This window comes from Pseudorasbora parva, chromosome 6, assembly GCF_024679245.1.
Source record: "Pseudorasbora parva isolate DD20220531a chromosome 6, ASM2467924v1, whole genome shotgun sequence".
NCBI lineage: Eukaryota > Metazoa > Chordata > Actinopteri > Cypriniformes > Gobionidae > Pseudorasbora > Pseudorasbora parva.
Window position 1 is genome coordinate 29,946,999 of NC_090177.1, and position 9,389 is coordinate 29,956,387.

At 37.3% G+C, this 9,389-nt stretch overlaps 1 protein-coding gene across 1 annotated transcript in view; it reads right to left on the reverse strand.

The window, feature by feature from the left end:
- The window catches only part of plxnb1a (plexin b1a), a 102,483-nt gene extending 94,556 nt beyond the window's left edge, over positions 1–7,927 (reverse strand). Inside the window, exon 1 of the mRNA XM_067446622.1 lies at positions 7,619–7,927. The gene's annotated coding sequence lies outside the window, so the exon portion shown is untranslated. The remainder of the gene's footprint in view (positions 1–7,618) is intronic.
- Between the last annotated feature and the right edge of the window lie 1,462 nt (positions 7,928–9,389).

Genomic DNA, 9,389 nt, shown 5'->3' on the forward strand with positions numbered 1-9,389 from the left:
ATTTACTAACATGAACTACAATCAATCACCAATTCTTACAGCATTTACTAGTTTACCCAAAAAATAAAATCATGTCATCATTTACTTACACTCATGTTGTTCCAATCCTGTATCATTTTATTTGTTCTGCTGAACACAAAATAAGATATTTGGAAGAATGTTTGTAACAAAGCAGATAGAGCAACCATTTACTACCATAGTATTTCTTCCCCTACTATGGTAGTGAATGGTTGCTCTATCTGCTTGGCTACAAACTTTCTTCCAAATATCTTATTTTGCGTTCAGCAGAACAAAGAAACTCATTCAGGTTTAGAACGACATGAGTTTAAGTAAATGATGACATGATTTGATTTTTTGGGTAAACTATCCCTGTAACCTTTTGTAATATAAGTTAAAGGTCCCGTTCTTCGCGATTCCATTTTTCAAACTTTAGTTAGTGTGTAATGTTGCTGTTAGAGCATAAATAATACCTGTAAAATTATAAAGCTCAAAGTTCAATGCCAAGCGAGATTTTTTTTCTAACAGAAGTTCCCTTTCAAAGCCTACAGTGAACGGCCGGTTTAGACTACACCCCTGCACTTCCTTGCAGGAATGAAATCACTAGAACCATTTGTTGACTAACCCTCCGCCCACAAGAACAAGCAAAATAGGGGGCGTGGTCTTGTTGCTCTCCCACGTGGAGAAGAGCACGCATTCAGCGCTTGCATCTCCCCGTTATGGTAAGAGGCGGGACCTTTCCGGGCAAAGTGCGCTAAGCTGCTGTCCAATCACAACACGGGAAGCGCTGGCCCAATCAGAACTCGTTATGTGTTTCTGAAGGAGGGACTTCATAGAACAAGGAAATCATCAGCCGTTTTTAGGACAGAGGAAACAGCGCTGTACAGATAAGTAAATTGTGTGAAAAATACTGTTTTTTTACACGCGAAACATGAACTCATGTTATATTGCACACTGTAAACATAGTCAAAGCTTCGAAAGCACGCGAAGAATGGGACCTTTAATAAAAATGTTTCATGTTTGTTCACAGTGCATTAACTGATGTTAATAGATACAACTTTTGATCTTAAAATGTATGTATTTAAGATGATATTTTTAAGTTACTTTTAAAAGTAATATGCTACAATTTTGCATTCACCAAAAAAGTAACTAATTGTGATACTTAAGCCCGTTTCACACTGCACGTCGGACCCGCAATATTCCCGGAACATTGCCGGGTCGCCTTCTGTGTGAAAGCAACCATGTCCCGGGATTGATTACCGAATTCGACTGATAACCCGGGACGAGCGCTGTGTGAACAAAAGCCGAAACTAATGCCGCAACGTGTACGTAGTTATCGTGCGACTCCTAGAACTTGTTTCTTCAATAACACAACCCTGCTGTGCCAGAAGAGCTAGTCGGTGTTTTAAACGCAGAGAGTGTTCGTATACAAAAGAAACTAAAACTAAACAAGCAGAAATGTGATTAGCAAACTGGACACAAGTCGAGACCACGGAGCTCCTTACTATCCGCGCTGAAGCTGAGATCGCTCGCCATTATACGTCACATCAGGATGTCACGTGTCAACTTGACCCGTGACCATTAAGCGTTGTGTGTGAAAGCGCACATATTACGGTATTTCGCTGGCAGTGTGAATGGACCAAATCTAGCGGCCCGGGAACAAATGCCGGGTCGCATTATCCGTGTATTTGCCGGAATCACAGTGTGAAAGGGGCTTTAGTTACTTCATATGAAAAGTAATGCACTATGTTACTTTTTGTTGTTGGGGGGAGGGTAATTTCAATGCATCTATTTTTTTTCTGGATCGCAGAACAATAGAGCGCAGGAGAACAAAGTTAAACACTCTTACTTTAGCAATAAAAATAAAACAAATTTAATCTGAAGTAATTTTTGCTTATTTGTATGATTGATTTGGCTCGTTGAAGATCAGTAGCAAAGACATTGGTTAATAAAGTGAGATTAAATGCATTAAGTATATTAGTGTAATTTAAAATACTTCATTATTCCACGTTTGCATGTCATTATTTTTTTCATTTTGAGGAATATTTTGTGCAAGTGATATGAGTAAATGCTCAAATTTATTCTAACTACAACATTACGTTCAAAGTAACAAACAAAGTAACTTAAATCAAAAAGTAACTTTAAAAGTAATGCGTTACTTTACAAAAGTAATCTGATTACGTAACTCGCACACTGTTAGTAAATGTTGAGATTCATTTTAAGATGAACAAATGCTGAAGTATTTTTCATGTTAATGTAGTTAACTAATGTTAACAAATGAAACCTTATTGTAAACTGTTGAACATAACTACTAAAATTCACTGACTTCAAGATTTCATTCATTTCTATGACTATTCCTTGCCTGGAAACCACAATTTTAAATGAAAATCTTATTATGTCACTGTTTGACATCTGTGTTTTTTGTATGGAAACACAAGCCGGTGGATGTAAAGAAAGTTCAAATGGATCGACTTCCGCAAACAATCAGATCCAACCATTAATGTATAAAAAAACATCATGTCTTGTGATGCATTTAAAATTCATTTGCATAATCTAAACTCATTCTAGTTGAAAAAATTATATCGCAGCATTGTACAATAAATGTTTGTGTTTCTTAGCAGAAGCATTCAAATGAAAATGTCTATTTCAGTGCCTTATGTTATGGTTAAAAGTCATCTAAAGCCCTCCTGCTACAGCGAAACAGATGCTGGGAAGCAGATTCATGACCTCCTAAAATACATGCTCATTAAAAACTCTTGTACCTCACACCTTCCTCTCTGAGCACCATTTAACCAAGCGTTAAAAACCCCCAAAGCAACAGACTAGAATGCATGCACTATACAATCTTTCGGGGTTAAGTGACACATATGAGTTAAGGACACTGATCGAATCGACAGACAAAGGCAGAATCAATATCACAAACACAAGTTTAAGTTGTACATCGAGACCAACGTTTTAGGCTAAGCATTTGAATGAGAGAGCCAAGCCAACCCTTCAGGATCTATGTCTGCTACCACCTGTTAACCCTGGCCAAAACCCTCCAGACCAGTGGTTTCACGCTACAACCATCCCGTTCTGCTCCACACCACACTCCCATAGAACATGAGGTGAGGGGTTAATCTGATATTGTGCTGAAGGAAACTACAAAGCAGCGAGCAGATGGCCATCTTTGAGCAAGGTTTAACACGAAAGCCAGAGATGGAAACGAGAAGCATTTTTTTTACTTAAACCACAACATTTTTGGCTTGACTTCAGGTAGATGATGCAGATAATGAAGAGATAAAACAGCGCGAATGCACATGTGGGGTAAACTGAACCTTGAAGTGTTCCTCTATGGGTGGATATGAAAAAAACAACAAGGGATCGGTCAAGGTCAAATTAATGAGATATAATTGAATCTCTTGAATTACTGAATCTTAATCTCACTTAAATCTAGTGTGCTGGCCAAACACAGATGAAGATAGAAAGCCTTTACAGAATATGAAAAGTGCAATGAACAGTCAGACAAATGTCCATCACACAGTCTCTCCCACCATTTATATCCCTCTGTGAGATCCGGCCATACCATTTGCTGGATGTGAGACTGTGGGAGTATTTTAACTTCCTAATGGCATTTCTTCCTATGTGTGTGTGTGTGTGTGTGTGTGTGTGTGTGTGTGTGTGTGTGTGTGTGTGTGTGTGTGTGTGTGTGGTTGGGGGGAGGGGACTATGACAGCAGCCACACATTAAATATGTACAGTTATAATTGTGCTACAGCAGGTTATTGTGTAGTCAAGCTGTAAATTACAACCAAGCTGCAATTACATAAAAAGAAGAAAAGAAAAAAAAGAAAAAAAAACTGTAAAAAAAAAAAATACTACAGTTAAAACCTGTTAATGTTACCATACAGTTATATGAAAAACAGTTTAACATTGCATTATATGTAATTTTATTGTAAAATACAGTCAAATTTGTTTTTCAAACAGATTTGAATTACAGCGTAATTTACAGTAAAAAAAACAGCAGAAGGTTTTTATTTTATATACATTATTAAATTATAATAATTATATTATATTACATTATATTAATTAAATTGTATTTAATTTTATCAGTGATGCAAATTAGAGTGTTGTTTCGGTTAGATTCATTGCGTTTCTTTACTGTTGTGTGTTGTCTTTATTACCCCATTTGCCATGATTATGTTTCTAGCATGTTATATGTTTCACGAGTTTCACACGTACATGAAATCAAATAATTTATGTGTATTTGGCGTGCTGTCTGGGTAGGGGTGGTAGGGGAGCTCCGAATTTGCTCCGAGCTCCGAATTTGGCCCAAAACCCAGAATACTCCTTGACTGGGAATGAAACCAGCCAAGAGTGCAGCGATGGTGTGGTGGAGGGATGCTGTGAAACAAGAGGTGTTTGTCGTGGGACAAGAGGTGAGAGACGGCTATATATACCGGCTTCCTCTTGCACTGATTGGCTTGATTACCTGAACGGGCTCCTCCCAAACTTTGTAAATTAAACTTTGTTTGGCAGCAGTTCTTCTAACCCTAACTGATGGAGTGTGTAGCTTTAAATTTCTTAAACAACCATGTTGGAAGACACATCATGGCTATATTCCAGGATGGCAATTTCAAGATTCATCAGGCTCAGATTGTGAAAGAATGGTTGCGAGGGAGCCTGAAGAATAATTTTCACACATGAATTGGTCCTTAAATTCATTGAAAGCCTTTGGGATGTGCTGGAGGAGACTTTATAGGGTGCTTTACTCTTGCATTGACAATAGAGTGGTGTAAGTATGACGTCACTTTGTGATGTCATATCAAGATAATAAACACAGATTATCTTGATAACGCCATCACTGATGAAAACAACTTTTATGAATTTTGAGGCCTAAATGCAGTCGGCAGAAGTAAAAAGCTACAGGTAGGCGAAACTACACCACGTCACCATCACTAAGCTTCAACAACTCTTTCAGTTTTCACCTAAAAAAACATTTTGTTCGAGTTAGAATAGTTTATAAGAGCACATTTGGAGCATAATGAGGCTGTAAAAGAAGATGGAGTTTACTTGTTCGGCGTGGGGACGTTTATTGTCACCGACAGCCTCCATCATTTTCAAGACAACAAACAGCTTCAAAAAAATCTCCAGTGGGGTAATACTGATGTATTTTATGTCACAGAATAAAACGTGAAACGTACTAGAGCTTGTGTTCACCACAGACCTTATTTCAGCCATTTAAACAAAACAAAAATCCCAATATTTTTGTATTTATTTTTTTGCACTGACTTCGGGACGATCAGACCAGAAGTGTTAAAAAGCTAACTCGCTTCCGCGTTTTGGCCTAAAAAGTGATGTCATGCCTGCACCACTCTATACAAGATCTTGACCAAAAATGTATGCACCTCTTGATGGAAATGAATGTTGTGATGTTATTTACATCAATAAAAAAATCGAGGTTGAACCACTGGAGTCACATGAACTTTTTTGTCCAACTAGCAGTGAGGTACAGCTTTCCAATTCAAATTAGACCAATCTACCTTTTTATGTAACTTACTTTAAAAAGTTATAAATATAGATCTTTGGTGACTTATTTAAAACCCCTCATAATCTAAATTCATTCCAGTATGAAAATATTCACAACGCTTTACAATAAAAATGAAGCTGCTTTGTGTTTCTTGGCTGAAGCGTGGATGGTGCAGATGCAGCAGATCACTAAAATAAAGTTCAGTGCCTTATGGTTAAAAGGCATCTTAAGCCCTCCTGCCATAACGAAACACACCGATGAAGAATGCACCAAAAGGCAACAGATGCTGGGAGGCAGATTGATGACCTTCTAAAATACATGCTCATTAAAAACTCTTGTACATCACACCTTGTGGGCTTTTAAGTAGTTAAGCATTAACAGTTTCCATCTTTCAGGATATGGGTGAAGCCCAGCTTGAATCACATTATAGGTCTGTTAAGCCACATTTCCACCACATGAACTAGGGACTTTGTTATGGTACTCTGTGTGTTTCAAATGCAGTGACCAGAGTCTAAATGAAGTTCTGGGTAAAAATCTCCCCCTCAGAAATTCCCTACTCATTGTACTTTTTCAAAGTTTAGGCAATTTCGGGGGTGGGACTTGGGACTTGAACTGAGTTCACGCAGCATTTTATTTCAGCATGTTGCGGTGCGTGCAGTAAGAGTTGTTTGCTATTCAACAATGGAGTTTAAAAAATACGCGCCGATGGACCGATGACGAGGTTCAGGCTTTATTAAGATAATATGCGGAGGACAAAATCCAGCGGGAACTGAAAAGTCATGTGCAGTCCTACGTCACAGGACTTATTTGGCCAATCGTCACGGTACTTTAAACCGTGATTGTAATGCAGACAAAAACAGGTCTGAAAAAAAAGTTCCTGGGACGAATATTCCGGGTTTACAAAAAAAAAAAAAGAGTTTCTCAAAAGTAGTGTGAGCAAAGTTGATCGTAGGGACCACTGGTGGCAATACGATAGGCTTACGATTCTTTTGGGAAGCGGCAATTTCAGTCAGAATAAAGTGTTCACATGACATTTTAAAAAGACTTATTAATGCTTTTAGTCTGAACAGAAATCGAACTTTGAATATGATCTTTTTGTATTAGAGAATTACTGTTAAAACTGCACCTTTTTTTTTACTGAAACCTACTACTAGGCCTGTTACTAACAGTTTTTACATTGGTTTATCTTGTTTCTTACTTGCTTTGTAAAGTACTGGCTGAAAGTTCTGTATAAAGTAAACATATTATTAGAGACAGTAATATTAATACTTGCAATTTAGTCAATTGCTTGGCTGGTCAGTAGAAGTCAACATGGTAGGAAGGGATGGCCCGGTCAATGACAAATCAAACATCTTTATCTAGAAGGACATTATGTCTGGAGTCTTCATATTATGTGAGTTCACATCATTTTAATGATATTCCCCACGAGCACCATTCATTGCTTTGCAATTTTAATTTAGAAAAAAATGACTGAGTGCACCTTTAAGTGCAGCGGTTCATGACAGCAAGTTCATTCGGATGATGATCTACAGGTTCTCATAAACCTGACCACCTTATCATAAATATAGGCTACTGGAGCATAAATAATAACATCAAGACAACAATTGAAACAAAACAAACGATCTCTTTCCAACTAGAACCTCAGACTGAATGAGCTTCTCCATCAGAATAAATCAACATGACAATACAGACCACTGACATTTCTTAATTAATGTTACTTGACATTAGCGCATATATATATAGGCTATCAGAGAGAGAGAGAGAGAGAGAGAGAGAGAGAGAGAGAGAGAGAGAGAGAGAGAGAGAGAGAGAGAGAGAGAGAGAGAGAGAGAGATCTACATTTATATAGTATATCAGTGATAGATAGTCACTTTAGCATTGTTTTCACTTATGCTGATATGAATGCACTTATGGTAAAAGACAAACATAGCCTATTCGGGTATAAAGGGTGCTGGCATAATATGCGTCTATTCAGTCAATTTCATCAGCAACTAACCACAGAAGTTAAAGTGAACTAACTGGCATTCACATAAATAACAGGTTAATCCAGAACGCAACAACAAAAAGTCTGCACAGCAGGTTTTACATCAACTGAGTTTCGTTATCTTCTCACCTGCATTTAAAGCGATGAAATCTTCTTTGGAACAAAAAAACGCGCCTCTTCGCCTCCCACAGACTCGCAGTGATTTGAATCCCGGTTAATCCGCACGAGCGAGGACACTTTCAGTCTATAAACTTCACCGGGAGCGCTTGTGCCCGACCCGTTAACACACGTGTGTTTGTCCCTCGCTGTCTGTCTCCACGCAAGGAAAGATTTCCTAAAAACTAATGAGTGAAACGAGTCCCAGTGTATATTTAGACGCGCAAACTCCAGGAAGCCCGTCTCTTGTCTATCATTCGCGGCTCTGCCTGTGTGCCTTTGGTGAGGAATAACGGGAGGTGAGCGTCAGTTCACAGTAGAGTTATTGTCCGCTAGTGCGACCCGGCGGCCGCTGATGGAAAAGGGCTGGGCTTCAGACATCGCCTAGTCCATACACGAGAGACCGAGCACAAAAACACCCGTGATTATTCATCCGAATGTTGTCTACACTTTACAAAAACGCGGTTTGTTTGTTAAACTCAAAGATTTATTTGTTTGTTAATATAGAATTTAATCAAAACAGGTTTGTTTATTAATCATGTTTGTTTATTAATGTTAAATATTAATGTTTGTCTGCAATATAAAATTTAAACGACACGTACGTTTGTTTGTTAATATAACAATCAAACAAAAAATGTTAATATTAACATTTAAACAAACTGGCGTTTCTTTGTTAATATACAATTTAAACAAACGGGTTGTTTGTTAAACATTTAAACAACATTGTTTGTTCATTTAAATAAAACGTTTTTGTTTGTTTGTTTGTTAATATAACATTGAAACAACATTTATACCATTTACACAAATTTAAACAACATGTTTGTTTGTTAATTTAAATAAAACATGTTTGTTTCTTTATTAATATAACATTTAAACAAAAAACATGTGTGTTTGATTGTATGTTTATTAATATAACATTTAAACAAAAAACCATGTTTGATTGTTTGTTAATATAACATTAAACAAAACATGTTTGTTTGTTAATATAACATTTAAAAACAATGTTTGGTGGTTTAATTAATTGTTTATTAATATCTATCTATCTATCTATCTATCTATCTATCTATCTATCTATCTATCTATCTATCTATCTATCTATCTGTCTGTCTGTCTGTCTGTCTGTCTGTCTGTCTGTCTGTCTGTCTGTCTGTCTGTCCGTCCGTCCGTCCGTCCGTCCGTCCGTCCGTCCGTCCGTCCGTCCGTCCGTCCGTCCGTCCGTCCATCCAACTATCTATCTATCTATCTATCTATCTATCTATCTATCTATCTATCTATCTATCTATCTATCTATCTATCTATCCATCCATCCATCCATCCATCTATCATCTATCATCTATCTATCTATCTATCTATCTATCTATCTATCTATCTATCTATCTAATCATGTCTGTTTGTCTGCCTGTCTGTTTATCTTGTTTATTTCACATTCACTTATACCAGCTCGAGTATAGATAATGCATTACCAGTTTAGGTTTTAACACACAATGTGAAATGTATGCTTCGTTCAGCTTTATAGAGGGTGACGGGGCAAAGGTCATGTTGGGCCTAACTATCAATCCGAACAATGAAACTGAGAGGAAATGCAAAATAAAAAGTGTCAGAAAAGCAAACAGCAGGATATATTTTAACTCCATTGATTTATGTGGGAAATTGTGTAATTCTACCTCTGATTTAATGATCTATCATTGTATACATTTGCTTCGCCTGTATGTCTATGTGTGCGACAGCCAGAAGAGCAGAAGAG